Source organism: Lethenteron reissneri, chromosome 2, assembly GCF_015708825.2.
Source record: "Lethenteron reissneri isolate LAM-NWPU_2019-01 chromosome 2, ASM1570882v1, whole genome shotgun sequence".
In the NCBI taxonomy this organism is placed as follows: Eukaryota; Metazoa; Chordata; class Hyperoartia; order Petromyzontiformes; family Petromyzontidae; genus Lethenteron; species Lethenteron reissneri.
The window spans coordinates 1,843,209-1,861,997 of record NC_083780.1 but is presented as its reverse complement, the minus strand read 5'-3'; the positions used below and the strand labels follow the sequence as shown (position 1 = coordinate 1,861,997).

Genomic DNA, 18,789 nt, shown 5'->3' with positions numbered 1-18,789 from the left:
CATGTGTGTGCTTAGTGGGGGTGTGCGTGCGTTCTCGTGGAGGGGTGCGAGGGGATAGCAGCGCTGGCGGAGTTGCTCCGTTGCTGTGGCACCACAATCGCACTCGCTGAAAGTGAATGCCTTCAGGGAAGTCGTGTACTGTATACGCAACAGCGCACAATTCTGAGTCACTTATAACTGCTTTGCCGTTACTTATTGCCAATTATGGACTCAGAATATTGTCCTAGCATCTCATAGAGTCCCTGGTACATAATAATATGCTACACAGTGGCAGTGGGGGGTCGCAAAATGCCGATTTATCTCCATAGATATAAAAGGCAAAGTTGTGAATGTGTGTCTGTTCAAAATGTTTAGCATACTTCCCGACATGCAACAAACTGGAAATTTGCCATGTGGGTACTTTCCAGATTGTACACCATGCAAAAATTACAAAAATACACTTTTGGGGGGGGGGGGGGGGAGCTCAATGATGCATATATTCTTTGCACGGCAAGGGAGCTGTGACGTCAAATCTGTCACGTGACCTGCGCATGTGGAAGCGTAACGCATTGTAGTGTCGTGGTTAAGGCGCCGCGCTACGAACCCGGCCACCCGAGTTCGATTCCTGCTCACGGCCACCACCGGTAACGATTATTTCAACCGCTCCTGGGCCTCCCCTAGGTCGACTCAGCCTCAAACGAGTAACTGGTGTGGTGTGTGAACATCGCCACTGGGGAGACCAAGGCGGCCGGGCGTGGTGGATCCAAGTCCCGGGCGAAGCCGGGTAGTACAGCTAGTCACTAATAAACCCCAATGATCTGATCGAAATTAGGGATTTCGATCGGATCATTAAGGGAGGGGGGGCACGTGCCACCCCACCCCCACTGGCTCCGTCAGTGCCCCGTTCCCTTATAAATCTCAACGTTCATTCTACAAAGTCCCATCACAAGGGAGAAACACAAACAATAGACAAAATTAGTTTTTTTTCCCCGTATTGAAACGGCTGTACGCCGTATGCACCTGAAAACTCAATTTCCATGTACAAGAATACGGGTTAAACCGTATGGGTTGGCAGGTATGCATACACCACAAGCACTACTAAACAAACTCATAACTATGTTATCGGCCCATTTATGTGCGAAAGACGGAGCGAAAATAAGCCCTCAGCATTCACATCATATGCGCAGAAATGTATTTTAATGACGTCCCTTGGACGTGACCGTTCCGTCCGCCCGTCCCTCCAGCGAGCACAACTTGTTCCTCGTCGAGAATGATTGGGTTTCACTTTGACAACGCTCAGAACCACTCTGCCTTCCACCAACTCGCACTGGCCAGCGTTAGTGGTGAAGCATAGCCAACATAATTAACAACATAATTAACACGCTTGCTCGAATAGCATTTATTTTTGAAGTGCTGCGCCCTAATGAAGTTTAAAAAAAAAACCGAGGCTGGGGTTGGACTACTTCCTGTCGGCGCAAGGCGACAAACACACGAGGACCGAAAAGCGCGTGTGGGCGGGGCCGGTGGCGGTGTGACGCGGCCTCCGGGTCGTGTGAGCCGCCCCCACCCCCACGGCGCCCGCCTCGTCACTCCGAGGGCGCGGAGGGATACGCGCTCGCGCGCGCCCGTCGCCTTTTGTTCGCGGCTGAGTCCGGCGGCGGTGGCGCGCCACGCTGGGCTAGCGCGGCTCTGTACATTCCCGCCACTTTTATAATTTTCCACCAGAGATATCCACAATTCTTCACCGTTTTCGTTACTACCGTCACGACGACGCTCGCTCGCGTGGGGGTGGTTTTCTGAGAGTCCCGGGGGCAACCGGGAGACCCCCCCCGCCACCACCCCCCTACCCACCATCTCCATCCGCCGCCGAGGTGAGTACGCCTCGCCTGACGGGAACAGGCCGACGTGCTCTAGCCATTGTGGTCCGCATCTTGTTGTGTGGTGTCGTCTTGACTCGGAAGGCTGGTTTTGCTTCTGGCTGGGAGAAGTTCTCGTTGTCCGGTAGTTGTGACCCGCGGGTTGTAATGGCGACCGGGTAGGGGGGTAGGGTGAGGCGTTTGTGTCTGAAGTGGCCCGCATGGATGTCCACACGGATGGATTACGGTGGGGGTAGTTAATGTTTCACGCAGGGCTTGTGTGTGTGCTATACAAGTGTAAACAATTACAAACTACTCGAGTCAACTATTGCATTGTGGTGCGAATTCACCGGCCTTTAATAACCAAACCACAGCATCACCACCAAGTCCCACTGCCGCGATCTCAACTCGCGTAACGCCACCACAACTTGAAGCGCAGCAATTGCCTTCTAAGTGCGAATTGACTACAACTCCATTAACACTGCTCAACCACAACAGCGATAGCCGATGAGCACAACTTAAATCACAGCGGCATCCACAACAGCGCCACCAAGCACAACTCCAAAAACACAACCACAATCACAACTTGAACCGTAACGAGGCACTCCCGTAGTTTAAATCTCAACATCGACCACAACACAACAAGCAACTACCACAACACCGTGGCGAGATGTTAACTTCCTCGCCTGATATACAGCAGGTCATTGGTTCGATCCTGACCCTGACGCCTACTGCTGTATATTTGGAGTTTGCGTGTCTCTCCGTGATGAGATGTTAACTTCCTCGCCTGGTATACAGGAGGTCATGGGTTCGATCCTGACCCTGACGCCTACTGCTGTATATTTGGAGTTTGCATGTCTCTCCGTGATGAGATGTTAACTTCCTCGCTTTGTATACAGGAGGTCATGGGTTCGATCCTGACCCTGACGCCTACTGCTGTATATTTGGAGTTTGCGTGTCTCTCCGTGATGAGATGTTAACTTCCTCGCCTGGTATACAGGAGGTCATGGGTTCGATCCTGACCCTGACGCCTACTGCTGTATATTTGGAGTTTGCGTGTCTCCGTGGTCGCGTGGATTTCCCCCCGGGGTTTCCCTCATTTAGAATCAACATCACGCGTTTAGAGTATTTGGCTTTAATCAGTTTCCACGTGATAATTCACTTAGTTGAACTATCATTTGTGGCCTGGTCGCTTCTAAAAAAGAGCTACATAGCTCAGTGGGCCTTACCTTGTGAAATACAAAAAAATTGAAATACAACTACCGTTAACCACAAAACCCCACCATCAACCATTACACCACCTCCAAACGTAACACCACCACCTCAAGCCAACCATCAGCACCACTATCGACAATCACCACAACATAATACCACCGAACATGACAACCACCAAATCGATAAACTATCACAATGTTGACGATATTAGAAAAATGCAACTACAGTACACCGGTGTTAAGATATCGTTCAAGTGTCCACTTAGAACTTTCCACTTTATTTACGCTACACGAACTCTCTCCTGAAGCCCTCTCGTTACTATCCAGACCTCAACATTGACATTTGAACCTTATGGCGGGACCCCGGGGTCCCATAAGCTCCCGGCTCTCACATAAACATTATAATGAAAACAAAAACTTTGCTCTTTTTCGCCAATGGGTTTGAAGGATGGTGGCAAGTGTTGTCTTGTTAAACTATGCCTTTATAATTGAAAACTACTTGCCTGCAGTACCTCTATTTTTTTATACACTATCGAAAAAATAAATTTACACCCCTCTTTCTCAGTGTGGATTTGTGAACACACTTTGTAAACAGTACATAAAATAAGTAATATTTAAAAATACTTTTTTTTAAAACACGCTTTTACTAGTAATGGCAGAACTCCACGACTCCAGGAAGTGGCCCCGAAGCTTGCCATAACGAAAGTGACTGGTGATTTGCAGCCAACGTGAGTTTAGCGTGGACAATTAGACCCAAGCCGAGACATACGATATAAAAAAAGATTGCTTAAAAATAAATATTTTTATGATAGAATATAGTATTGTCATCAGTATGACATACGTATACAAGTTTGCAGTCGATACGACATTGGGAAGTGGGTTAAAATTGAGTTACAAGATTTGAGGATACGATAACAGAGTTGAGGATACAACAGACAGTTGAGGATACAACAGTGAGTTAATTAAAAGCGTGTAAAAGAATGTTTTAAAATCTGTGCTTTTATGATAGAATATAGTATTGTCATCAGTATGACATAAGTATACCAAGTTTGCAGTCGATAGCACATTGGGAAGTGGATAATAATTGAGTTACAAGATTTGAGGATACAACAGACAGAGTGAGTTAAATAAAAGCGTGAATAGTACGCGTTCTTAATGCGCTGTTCATATTGCAACAAGCGTTTATACCAATGTTACTCTACAGTGGTGGGTCGCCGCTCCTCTTATCCGCATTGATATGAGCAGTATGTGGTGACTGGCTTAGCCGTAAACAAAACCTATTTGCACAGATGCATACGGACAAGATCAATATCAACCAGGAGGAATTAACGGTGCAACGCATCTCATCTGTTAAATATCTGCAGGTATAGGATTGTCATCGATTGATCCTGGCTGCAGATATTGGTAGGTCACAAGTAATAATGAAGAGAAGAGAGCCGTTTCACTGTATTATGCATACCGTAATGACAAATAAAGGACTTAAGTTGTGTAGGCAGTTTGAGCAGCTTGAGCAGCTTGAGCAGCTTTGGATAAGACTCATGATACTGCCCATACCCGAACATGGAGTGCATTCGCTTGTTCAGCTCTTCTGCGCAATCGTCCTTGCTGCGCTTGGACATGCCAACAGAATGATCCGCGCCAGGTGGGTCGCGGCGTTTGTGTGCGGTGGGACGGAGTCGCCATAAATTAATTAATTACGATTTTGACTTACGTTTATTTGGGACCCCGGGGTCCCGCCGTAAGGTTCATTTAGCTCCTGAACATTATTGCTGCCATACGCAATAATCGAAAGTCCCCAATGTGTTCAATGCAGCACTTTGTAGAGTGTCTCCAACTATAAATCAATACTTTGACTTGTGTTTGCTTTGAAGTAAGGTAATTGCCCAAAGTTTGAGAAAAGTGTGTACCGTAGTCTTATATTATCAGACAGTGCAATGATGGAGGTTGTAAGTCCCCCCCCCCATTTTTACACGTACCAAAACCTATATGACCACCACAACACCTTAAACACTCATAAAAACCAAGCCACTAAAACTCACCACCATTCACAGACACTTTACAAACACATTTTTATTTAATCGGCCAAACATCTCACCCAATTGCAGCACCCACACGGAAAGAGTTGAAGCTCAGTGAGGCTCTCCTGGATGAGTAATGAGGTCTTATCACGCTACAGTGGCGAAATGTTATCTACCTTGCCTAGTATACAGGAGGTCGTGGGTTTGATCCCGACCCTGACACTTTGCATGTTCACCCTGTAGTCACATGGATTTTTCTCTGTGTCCTCCGGGTTTCTTTGCACGTTTATAGTAATTTGTTTTGAGTATTTGTCTTCCATACATTTCCACATAACAAGCCACTTCGTTGAACTATCGGATGTGGCCAGGTTGCTTCTGAAAAAGAACTATATAACTAAATACACTGTAGTAGTCGTAGTTATTCCCAAAAAACGCCACGGTCACTGCCGCTATCAAGGCAACCACCACAGTCATGTTAACTGCACCACACCTTTTTTGGGCATCCACAAAAGGTAATCGATTCCGTGTTGGACATTTTGTCTAAAGTGATCTATTTGCAATGTCTTAAACTTGGAGTCCCACCCACCTGTGTTGTACATCGAGCCTACTTGTTGAAACTGTAATTTTAGTTTATCGAGATAAATTGAGCATAATGTACCATAATTATCTAAATTAGGTGATTACAGAACACATCTCGCCATGAAGTGGAATTAAATTCCATCCGTGCTCATAGCATCATTGAACTTGTGGGGGCTGCAATCATGATTTTAAATGTACTCTTGGTGGAAGACCTTTATTAACGAATATCAGAATCTTTATTTAGACTGGAGGAATCCAAATAGCAACGTACACCCAGTATTTGTAGGAGATGGACAACAAATAGACTTAGGAATTGAAAATTACAAGTTCCATAATCTAGCAGTGTTTGTTAAAAAAATATTTATAACAGGCAAAGAAGCCTTTATGTTTAGTGTCAGGAATATTATTGATGGTGATAAACAGAAGAATTAGGTGGACACATTTTATGGAAATAACGTGCTAATTATAATACATTGTGCTTCCAACTTTCCATGATTTGTTTTATTTAACCAGAAGTTGTGAAAGCATAAACACAAATAATAGTTCACATTAGCATAATTGGACTTATCCCATTATGTTGTTGTACATGCTACACATTTCACTTAAACATGCACTCTTGACCTCCACTTGAGTGTTGCTGCAAATCGCCATTGAAATCATTTTGCAGTAAATGAAGGTGATAATTAAAGTGCTGTACAACCACAGTCCTCAAATACAGTTTATCTGCAGATCAGGGGCAAACCGGAGACTGTTAGATCCAAACCTAAATGAACTTGACAATTCATCCATTGGATATTACTAGAAACAGTTTGGCACCATTTATATTTGTAAATGTATAATGCGTCATTTAATATGTGAGTGAGGGTATAGAAAAATTACCTGCATATTACCAATTTGGAATGTATACATAGCCCCCTATTGCAAAAACTTGGCAGGATCCTCCTGAAAAAGAGGATTGACGCTGCCCGTGAGGCTTTTATGGTTTAACAAGCATAATCATAATTGCTAGGCTTTTGACGACGTTCCTTTAGGCCAATGGTGGGGTGGGAATGACGGGGAATTTATAATGGGATTATGGCAATGTAAATAAAGTGTTTGTGCCATTTACTTGAGTGTTGTTTTTAGAAATACCGCCCATTGCATATAGTTTATCTTGTGCTTAAGGAGGTTATCTTATGGAAAGACTGGCCCTTGCCATGGGAACATGAAAATGCTCACTGCCTCCATCTGCTATAAGTGCCACTTGATTGCTCATTTGAGGGTCGAGAAACATCAAATTTGAGAGCTTTATTCTTTTTAGTATAATGCACACACAAACACTAAAGCTGTTGCTGAGCACAGTCTCAAATGCCCAAGCAGTCCGCAATGTAATAGTTCAGATATCATGTTTCTTGAATTGAGCAAGATTGTTAAAAACTTGCGAAAATATATTATTTGAGGGGATTCCAACATCGAGCAGTGTGAGGTAGCTGTTTGTGAAGGGTAGTGTTTTGAAAGATTGGCCTGTATTCAACAATGGGACAAATAGCTGGAGAGCATTTGGTTCCATCCTTTGCATGCATGGTTTAGAATTGCTCTTGGATGTCGTCTTCATTGATGCACCGCCAAAGATTTAGTGAATGCTGTTTTTAAGTTTTCAAATGCCAAGAAACCATTAAACGTGGTTAATGAACGAATGAACAATATGGAAGGAAATTACGTTGGATTGTGAAGTGATGATCTGTAACTTAAGTAAGAGAAGAGTTGCAAGCTATGGCAACGTTTTGTTCGTTGCCACATGTTCAAGAGATGAAATTAGTTTTACAGTCCAGTACTGCAATGTGTTTAATGGTCATAAGGCATGGATTTCCACCTGATGGTACAAAGTGTGGGGTTCATGAGTGCTCACAATACGCACCAATGTATCGATTCATCAGTGAAAACAATTTTTACACTTAGCAATACATCTAATGTTGCGTGTTAGAATCGTTTCTTTCAGATTCATGCAAAATAGATACCCATATAATTTTTGGGTGAATGGAGCGAATGGGTTAAGAGCAAATGAGAACAATAAATGAGAAACCGTATAAAACCTTACAGTGAAAACAAAGCAAAAAAATAATGATGAATCCTTGAACTTAATCACGACCAAACTAATCATGACACTTATTTTGTAACGGTTTTCATAACAAAAACAGGTAATTGGGGAGAATCGCTCTTGCTGGTGTTCTGTCAGTCACTGGAAACATCTCCACCACGAAGATAAATAACTAAATAGAGCACCAGAAGTTGGCCAGAAAGATACTTGAAAGGGCAACTCTAAAGAGATTCAAATACTTAAAAAGGTCAGTTTGAGTTTCATAGCAGTATGAAGTAGCAAAAACAAAGTGAAGCCTGATAGTGAAAATTCTCGTTTTGATGAGACATTTAAAACATGCTAGCATGCCATGAGGATGTTGTTTGTGTGCATTGTATTATTTAGTCTCCTTTAACTTAAGAAACTACTTTTTAGGAAGCCATAATTCTCGTGGAAACCTGCTCGTGTGTGTGCACGTAGTGTGTTTTTTGCTTATTAAACTATCAGCTGTTGTGAAAAACGAATGTGCATTGTGTTTTGTTGCTTTTAAGAATATGGTTGCAAGGTGGTTTGAGTGCACCTCTGCAGCCTTGGCAGCTGCGCAAGCTCTGCCTCAAAGGAAGCTTCCACTCATCGAAAACCATGGCAGGGCTGGGGTTTTTATTTAATAAACACACTTGCTCCGGTCGGCCATGACAATTTGAAGACCACATTCGACGACATTATGGACAGACCCTGCAGAGAGAGGGAACATACGAGAAGAAACCCCAGGTAGAGGTGGAGTGAAGAAACCGCATCGTACAGAGCCTTGAGAATTGTAGTGTTGGCAAAGAAGCAAGGGTGGTGGTGTCGATTGCCAGATTTTTGTACAACAGAAGGTTCTAAAATACACAGTGAAGAATCTTAGCATTGCTCCCGAAGAGCTTGGATTATTAGTTTTCTTCAAATTGTCTCAATGAAGTTGCTTCGTGAAGGCTGGTTTTTGTCAAGATAACACCTCGGAAGAGTTGCCCACATTCTCTGGTCAATATTCATATCTGCCACAGTGAAGAGGCAACATCTTGGTCATGGTGCAGTGCTGTTGATGCAGTGTGGCATGCCACTATGGGTGAGATGGCCTGAGAGCATTTAAGTTCCACTCAACCAAAGGCATTTAAGGCCAGCACTGGTTACAGTGCATTGCTAGAATCACCTTATCCTGAAGGCATCTGCTCTCATTGCAGACAACTTATTGGCTCAAATATGTGTATCCAGTTGAAGAACTGAATATAATTTGGTTAATGTATGAGTTTGATTCCAGGCCATGGCTAACATAAGTGTTGAGTGATATCTAAACTGGTCCTGGGGTCCCCCCCCCACCCCATTTACCAACCCACATTGGCCAACATGCTAAAGTACAGTCACCTTCCATGACCGACACGACATGGGGAGGTGTTCATCCAGCAGTGAATTGACAAAGAGCTGTTTATGATTGTCCAGCAACCGTGAAAGTTGCTGACTGTCAGAACGATGTCTTAACACTGAAGAACCATTCTGAAGATACCTTGAAATGAAAACATTTCGTTTTCATAGCTTTCCATGTCAGTCACCCACAAATGGTGATGGCTTTGTTGAGAGTTCGTTTAAAGTGAGCATTGACTTGTCTTGTCAGTGTACGTAGAGTGGGGAGGGGTGAAGTGAACCGAGGAAAGATTTTAGTCCTTGTAGTTACTGTCAAGTTTATTTAATGAGGTCAGGCCCACGGAATACCCTCCCATCCATGGCCAGATAGCGTCAGGTTTTAGTTTGAAGCAGTTAGCAAATTATCCTTATGGTGGTACCCCAGGGTACCAAATAATACAAAATGGCCGAGCCAATTAAATATTTTATTTCTGGGACACTATTTTTTCCAGGGGTGTACTTAACTCCGCGACTGGGGTACCAATGAAAACGAAATCAGTGCTCCTCTGCGATGTTAAAACTCAGCGAGGACGATTGCGCTGAAACCCTGAACGCTCATATGCATCATCATGCATTGTGTACAGCTTGTCGAGATGAGTCGATTACCGGATCACCGACCATCAACAGACTAAAATTTAATGCATCAAGGACATTATGCGAGAGAAGGGGGTACTATGGTGCCCCGGGGTACCGCCATAAGGTTAAAATGTCTTTCATAGTTTTATTGATGAATCCCCAACGGCTAGATCACTGCATGAAGAACTTCCTCATGAAGGCAGGTTTTTTCATGTGAAGTTGAATTCTTTAAAGGATGCGCTGAGATATCATTAACTGTCATGAAGACAATTTTTTTGCATTAATTACTCTTTCGACAACGTTTTTGCTTCCAAGATCCACCGTTAAAATATTGCTTTCATTGACAATCATTTGGCACTGATTCTCTTTGAGGCAAGACAACGGCAGTAGCCTTCGCTCAAAACTGTCATTAATTCTTCTCGCTGTGTTTGATCATTTTTACACCACCTTACACTGAAAGGAATTGTAGCCACTCTTCAAGTAAAAAGAGGAACTACAAAAAATGCATTACATCAGTCTCATGGAGCAAAGATACACTTGCAAACATTCACAGCCGTAAATTGAGAACACAATTCTTGTAGTTCCATCTCTTTATTTTTCATGATAGTTACGTTAATAACCAGCTCAATTTATTCTCGACTCGAAGTGCTTTTGAGCAGCATGTGCATACTCAGAAACATTCAGTTCGTGAATTGGCACCAACATTATCACCTTTATCACAGGTCTTTGAGTGACGTGAAGGCTTGCTTTTTATCAAAATACTGCAATACAGCGGCAGGTGGTCACAAAGTGTAAGTGCAGCACTTCAAACGAGAAACTTACCAGCATGGTAATAGTGGTGTATTGCACCCATGCGGTTGGGTTTAAATGGACTTTGTTATATGCTTAGTGATATGCAACACTAAAAACATACGATTTTGTACCAATCTGTGTACATGATGTACACATTTGTGTGGGCTGTTGAGAGTTAGCAAGTGCAGCTGGCCTAGGTAGAAACCAATCATGATAACTGTCAGACAGGTGTATGAATTACAAATATGCTACTTCAAAGTGATATAATTATACGAGCTGGAAGTACCCGGCGTTGCCCGGGGGAAAAATACAGGCAAACACATTGCCCTACACACACATACTCATATGGACTCACACAGACATCGATTTGAGATACACACACATGGAGTTACACATACACATCGACGTACACACACACACATAGACTGACACACATAGACAATCACACATCGACTCACACACACATAGAGCCACACGCAGACATTGACTGACACGCACACTTGGACTGACACGCACACTTGGACTGACACGCACACTTGGACTGACATGCACACTTGGACTGACACGCACACACAAATTGACTTAAACGCACACTTGGACCCACACACACATCGACTTACAACACACACACATATGGACTCGCACACACAAACACATGGACTTACACGCACAGCGCCTCGCACACACACATCGACTTACACACACACATCGACTTTCACACACACACATAGACACACATGGACGTGCACACACACACATCGACTTGCACACACATCGACTTACACACACGTACATCGACTCATACACACATGGATTCACACACAAATACAAAGATCCCCCATATAGCCTTACCAGACTATAGGGACAAGTGCTGTTAGTGAGAAACCCACGAACACACATAGCGACTCACACACATATCGACACAGACACGCACATCGACTCACACGCACGAATGGACTTAAGACACACGTTATTATTTTAAAATGTACTAACTTTATTTTAAAATATTAATTGTCTACACACACACCACGCACACACATTGACTAACACACATCGACTGCCACACATCAACTTACAAACACATCGACTCACACAGACTCGCACACACACACATCGACTTACACACACAGACACATCGACTTATACACACATCAACCCACACACACATCGACTTACAAACACACATAGCGACTCACACACGCATACATCCAATCACACGCATCGATTTAGATGCACACAATTGATTTTTTATTTTCACTTACACACACATTGACTCACATACACAGAAATGGACTTACACACTCAGATGGATGCATGCACACACAATGACTGACACACATATCGACTCACGCACACAGACATCGACTCTCACACACACACACATCAACTCGCACACATACATGGACCTATACACACACACAAAGAAATGGACGTACTCACATGGGTACACACACACACACATTGTGGCAGACACATCGACTCACACACACACATCAAATCTCACACACATCTACTGACACACACACATCGACTTGACACACACATCGACCCATACACACATCGACGCACACACACACAAATGGACCCACACACATGGACTTATACACACACATCGACTCTCACACACACACACCGACTCACACAGAGACACATCGACTCACACACACATCGAGGCAGACATGCACATCGACTCGCACGCACACATGGACTTAGATACACATAAATATTTTAAAATATACTATATAAATATAAAAATATTAGTTGTCTACACACACAGACCACGCACACCACATACACATCGACTGACACACACACGTATCGACTTGCATACTAACGGACTCGCACGCACACATGGACTTAGACACACACATTATTATTTACAAATTTAGTAGCCTAATTGTTAAATTAGTTGTGTACACACACACACCACGCACACAGATTCATTAACACGCGCATCGACTGACACAGATATATAAACTCGCTGCATACACATCGACTGATACACACGGACGTAGACACACACACATCGTCGCAGACACGCACATTAGTTGTCAGCACACAAACATTATGAATGTAATATTTGCATGGTGATTATTTAAATAATAGGTTTCCATCAACGTGAGTTTAGCGAAAGAAACAAGAAAATTGTACTTAACATTGCCGTGGTAAGGCCTAGTCCCGTGCAAAGCATGGTACCTGGCTATTTTGTTTTACGTAGACAGACAAAAAAATTACATTTATATATAAGATGTACCCCCTCCCCCCGCCCTTTTGCTAATGAGCTGTATTCCTTGGTGATGTATAACCTATTTTTCGCAATTCAAGATTAGCAGGGGACACTTTCCACCTGACATGAGTATACATTGTCTTATGCAGCAGTATTAAACGCAACCATAGTCCGGGACAACGAGAAGTGACATACATTATTGAATCTTAAACTTTCTATGATCATATTCTTTTGGTCTTTCGGTAAAGTCGTGTAGATGGTTCAAAGAAAATAACAAAAAACTACGACGTTTCGATCACAACACAAGCGATCGTCATCAGGAGGAAAGAGGAGGAATTCTGCTGAATGCAGACTGTTTTATAGGGTACAGTCCTAGGGTCATAAAGGAAGTGGGCGGGGCTAGTGATGTCAATGTGAGAAATTATAATGTTAATGGGAGAAATTAGGATGTTAATGTAAGATCGGAGAGCGGCATCCGCGCTGAGTTTGCGGGTTGCTATGTTAATGTGAGAGATTAGCATGTTAATGTAAGATCGCAGAGCCACCACGACGCAGAGGTTGGCGTCCGTAGGTGGCCATGTTGGCACGAGAAATTCAACCTGCTAATGTGAAATCGGAGAGTCGAAACCACGGGGTAAAAGGAAAAAATATTACATCGGAAGTTTGTACCCATCTTCTCGGTTGAAATTGTGTCTGTCTATATATATGGATGGTTTCATTAACAAATCTTTTGTAGACAGCCAGTGGGTTTGCAAAGTACCTTTGTCTTAGAAAAATCAATTTCGTGTGAGCCCACCGCATTCAAACAATGATCATCCACGGCCGAGGTATTTGTCCTACAGTGTTTCAGATCTGCCTTATGTTCACGAACATGGTCCGAGACATGTCGCTTAGTTTCACCAATGTAACTACTGCCACGACACCAAGGTAATTTTGATCACCTTTACACTGATATCTGCTGTTGTCATATCTAATGCTAAACGGATCTTGTTCAGGGCCAGCTTAGCCCTGATCTCAGAGAGAATAGATTGCTCCGATTTGAACTAGATATGTTAGACAGACTCTCCTGAAATCACACTTCACATTGACGGAAAAAATGTCTACATCTGATTGGGAACATGTAGATAACATCACAGCCCCTTCAGCCACCTCAATGTCAGCTAAATAACCTGTTTTCCAAGTTCAACCTTTCCAAGAAGAAGCCAGTTAAAAAGTTGGACGTTGACAAGATTGTTATCAATCAGAGTAACAGTCTAATTTCTGAAAGCCTAAAATCGGTTCTAGCTAAGGGTTGAATTTTGCAGTCACCCTTAAACACATCCCAGTGGATGATATCATTGCCCAGGTCGATGTAGCCCTCAAGGGGTTGGGACATTACTGCAGACGTGGCAAGATTGGAAATTGCTGAAATCAAAAACACGAAGACACCTATCAGCAACATCAGTAAGAATGAGCGCTTTGAGCTGTCTCAATAAAAAAAGAGAGATGACATCGTCATCCTCTCAGCCGACAAGGGCAATGCCACAGTCATCTAGGACAAAACCACAAAATAACTAAATTCAGGACCTACCTAATGATGGTAGTTATACAAAAATTTAAAGAGATCCCACAAACAGCCTCATTACGAAAACCAACAATATCATCACCGATTCGACATCTTTAATCGAACCAACCAAGCGGTTTTCCTTAAAACCCTCTCTGCTAGACCACCCAGATTGTATGGCTTACCAACAATCCATAAAGAAGGCATACCCCTTCATCCTATCGTCTCCACCATTGACCCACCCACCTACGAACTGGCCCGCTTTGTCTGAGACCTTACAACCATTCACTGGTAAGACTGCCTCAGCTGTACTTAACTCAGCTCACTTCGTATCGTTAATTAAGGACATCTCACAATCTCCAGGTGATTTGCTCGTTAGTTTCGATGTAGTCTTTGTTTACCAAAGTTTCTGTGCCTGACACCATTGCAATCATTGAAGATTTGGTCCAACAAGGACTGAATGCTTATGTTCCAGCCCTGGTGAGACACTGCCCCACCAACACTTACTTCATCTGGAATGGAACATTCTACAAACAAATTGAAGGTATCCCAATGGGTTCTCCCTTATCTACAGTTGTAGCCAATTTTTTCATAGAAAATTTTGAGACATATGCCATCCAGGCATCCACTCTACGTCCGTCCTTGTGGAAGAGGTACGTAGATGACACATTCATCATCTGGCCACATGGCCGACCAGCTCTGAACCAATTCCTCAACCACATCAATGCTATACACCCAGCCGTCAAATTAACCATGGAAGTGAAAAGGATGGCAAGCTACCATTCTTGGATGATTTAATCGAAAAGAGACCAGATGGCTCAATGGGACACTATCTACAGGAAAGCCACCCATATGGATGCCTACCTATAACCTGACTTCCACCACCATCCATCCGAGAAGAATTCACTCATCAAAACTCTACACCATAGAGCTCGATGCATTTCCGACCATCACCTAGCCAGTGAACTGGAACATATACACCAAGCTCCCAAGATGAATGGATATTCAGACTACACAATTTGTAAAGCTATCACCCCAACCATTTGGAAAGAACCATCTGAGGACCCAATCAAAACCATCACCTTGCCATAGCAGGAGTCACCAAAAAGATTTCCAAAATCATGAACAAACACAAGATCCAGGTTCGATTTAACACAGTACATAAAATCTGTGATCTGATCTCATCTGTGAAGGATGTGATCCCTGACATGCAATACCCCGGCGTCTACAAACTATAAGCTATGTCTGTGGCAGTAGTTACATTGAGGGAAACTAAGCGACATGTCTCGGACCATGTTCGTGAACATAAGGCAGATCTGAAACACTGTAGGACCAATTCCTCGGCCGTGGATGATCATTGCTTTAATGCGGTGGGCTCACACGAAATAGATTTTTCTAAGACGAAGGTAGTTTGCAAACCCACTGGCTATCAACAAAGATTCGTTCATGAAGCCATCCACTTATACATATACAGACACAGACACAACTTTAATTGAGAAAATGGGTATAAACTGAGCAATCATTGGGAGGACGTTATTAACCAGTTTTAAGTCATAACTGGCTGTGATGTTCCCTTCCTGACATCTTCCGATGTTTTTTTTCCCCTGTGGCTTCGGCTTTCCGATTTCACATTAGCAGGTTGAATTTCTCGCACCAACATGGCCACCTACGGACGCCGACCTCTGCGTCGTGTTGGCTCTGCGATCTTGCATTAACATGATAATCTCTCATTAACATAGCCACCTATGTTAATGAGAGATTAGCAGACTACCTGCTGGATCTCCTCACTGTTTCGAAGAACAAATGTGACCTAAGGTCTTCGCTCATTTACCAGCTTCACATTCCTTATTGCCGTTCAAATTCTGAAGGAAGGGCCTTTTCTATTGATGCCCCCAGGGTCGGCCAATAAACTTAAACTTGGATCACTACCTGTGAGATCTTCACTCAAAACTGCTCTAGAGGAGTTGTACACCCCTAGCTACCACTGCTATTCAGAATGGCTTGAAATCAAATGTATCATTGCGGATCACCGCTGCAAAGTATGATCTTGAGGTTTGATTATAGTGTGCTGATCTTTAAAGGTGTATTGAAAATGTTTGATTCTGCTACTGATACTCCTGCTTTTATGGAGTGACTCATGCTGCCAGCTATGGCTGAAAAGTTTGGTCGTACATGTTATGTATATCGTTAATTGTTAAATTTGAAACACAATTCTTATGATCAATGTTACATTGTTTTTATAGCTTTATTTTGGTGATTTTGAAAACGTTTTGGTTTAGCCATGTTTTTTTGTTGTAGTACAGAGTTAGCCTGATAACTTTAGTCTACATTGTCTTATGGTTGTTAATGTTTGACTTGCATCCCACTGGGACTTTTGCATACAGCATTGAAATACGGTGTTTTTTCTGGAAGACTTTGCTGTTTTTTCCAGAATTTTTCTGTTGCGTGTAGTCACTTTAAGATGTTTCTTGTTCATGTTTTTATTTTGTTGCGGTTGTACCCGAGTCAAGAGCCGCATGGCTCACGCCTATACCTAATAAATGGAACTGAAACTGAAAAACTTGCGCACTCGTCACGGACGCCGCTCTCCGATCTTACTCAGACATGCTAATTTCTCACATTAACATCACTAGCCCCGACCACTTTGTTTATGACCCGAGGTCTTTACCCTATAAAACAGTCTGCATTCAGTAGCTTTCCTCCTGATGACTATCGCTTGTGTTGTGATCGAAACGTTGTCGTTTTTTGTTCTTTTCTTTGAACCATCTACGTAACGTTACCGAAAGACCCAAAGAATATAAATTCCTGCAGTCACGAAAGCTTTAAGTCAAGATTTCTATGATCAGTTTGGTCACCAAAAATTGAGTAGAATAGTGCACAAAAATTACAAAGTATGTGCACCACTTAGACTGTGGTGTTTGCTGTTGGGTAATTACTATGCTCTGTGGCTGCTGACCATCAAATTAAGCCGCTAAACATTCACCATCACTGACCACTCATTCTAAATCCCAGTCTTTGTTCATGACAGTTTTCAGGAGTACTATACCGTGATGGGGCTGGAGTTACTCTGATCGGGCTCAAATCACACCGCGTAATGTTGAATATTGTCTAACACTTTAGTATTCATCTTCTTGGTTCTTTCGGTAAAGTCACGTAGAAGGGAAGTAATAAAATAATAAAAATAAAACATAATAAAACAATTCTCACGACGTTTCGGCCACAACGCAAGCAGCCGTCCTCAGGTGAAAACCAGGTCCGTCGAGTGAATGAAACAGCTTATATATATATATATGCTCCAAGCTCGTGTGCTGTTTCATTCAGACTCTGTCGCCTCGACGGACCTGGTTTTCACCTGAGGACGGCTGCTTGCGTTGTGGCCGAAACGTCGTGAGAATTGTTTTATTATGTTTTATTTTTATTATTTTATTACTTCCCTTCTACGTGACTTTACCGAAAGAACCAAGAAGATGAATCCCTGCAGTCACGAAAGCTTTAAATCGAAACTTTAGTATTCGTTTGTTAAATGACCGAAACATTGAAGTTTATAAAAACATAACATTTGTTAAGAACATGACATACAGGTGGGCTAAAAGTTTAAATGTGACTTATCAAGTTAACGTGAAAGATTAGTTGCTAAAATTATGCCAAATATTCAAAAGTACAGTGTGAAAGAAACCACAAGTCACACATTTTTAACTGTTGCTCACAAACTAATTGGTGATGCAGGCTCATTTTTTTCGACTTTCCTGAAGATCATTGTCATAAACCTAGTTCATACACCAATTTGGATGTCAACTGTGTTCTGTTGAAATGTGCAATCTCTAAAGAATACACATGCAATATGAACCACAAGACCCTGTGCCGATTTCACTGCAGCCAATGAGCATATAAGTGGAGGCTTGCGTATCGTGGAATTCGTGTTTACATACGTTGCAAAGGTAGAGGCACTTGAATTAGTCCGTATAGTTCGTTATGGCACCTGTTAATGCAATTACAGGCTTGGTTCCTGCACCAATCCATTGTGTTGGGTTCAGCAAGTACAGCACAAAATTGTGCCACTGGTTTTTACCAGAATGGAGAAGACAAGTCTAGCAGCCATTTATTCTCGCGATAAATGTATACAGAAGTGGCCAGATGCTGTTTTATGGATCTTAAGATGCATCCACGTCACTCGCAACTCACATTTTTTTCTCTGGAACACGAGTGGCATCGCGGAAGTGCTTGCACTCGCCTGACTTGGTATCGTTATCTGGAACTCCCTCATTGTAGAATTTCTAACATCGTGCCCCTTCAAAAATATTGTTGAGAAAGCTCCTTCACACTCCTTTTTTCAGTGTTCTGGAAGGTTGGGCTGTTGCAATAGATTTGCAGTGGTATCAGAGTGGTAGTGTGACATGCAATGCATAGGTGCCACAACTTTAGTTAATGCTTCTTTTTCCCTTCATTTATGACAGCTGAAAAATTACCCCACTCCTTTTTATGTAGGTCATGTACTTTGTGCATAACATT

At 42.7% G+C, this 18,789-nt stretch overlaps 1 protein-coding gene across 1 annotated transcript in view; it reads left to right on the top strand.

Moving 5' to 3' along the window:
* Positions 1 to 1,572: 1,572 nt before the first annotated feature.
* The window catches only part of LOC133340535 (lysine-specific demethylase 3B-like), a 55,153-nt gene continuing 37,936 nt past the window's right edge, over positions 1,573 to 18,789 (top strand). Inside the window, exon 1 of the mRNA XM_061548838.1 lies at positions 1,573 to 1,850. The gene's annotated coding sequence lies outside the window, so the exon portion shown is untranslated. The remainder of the gene's footprint in view (positions 1,851 to 18,789) is intronic.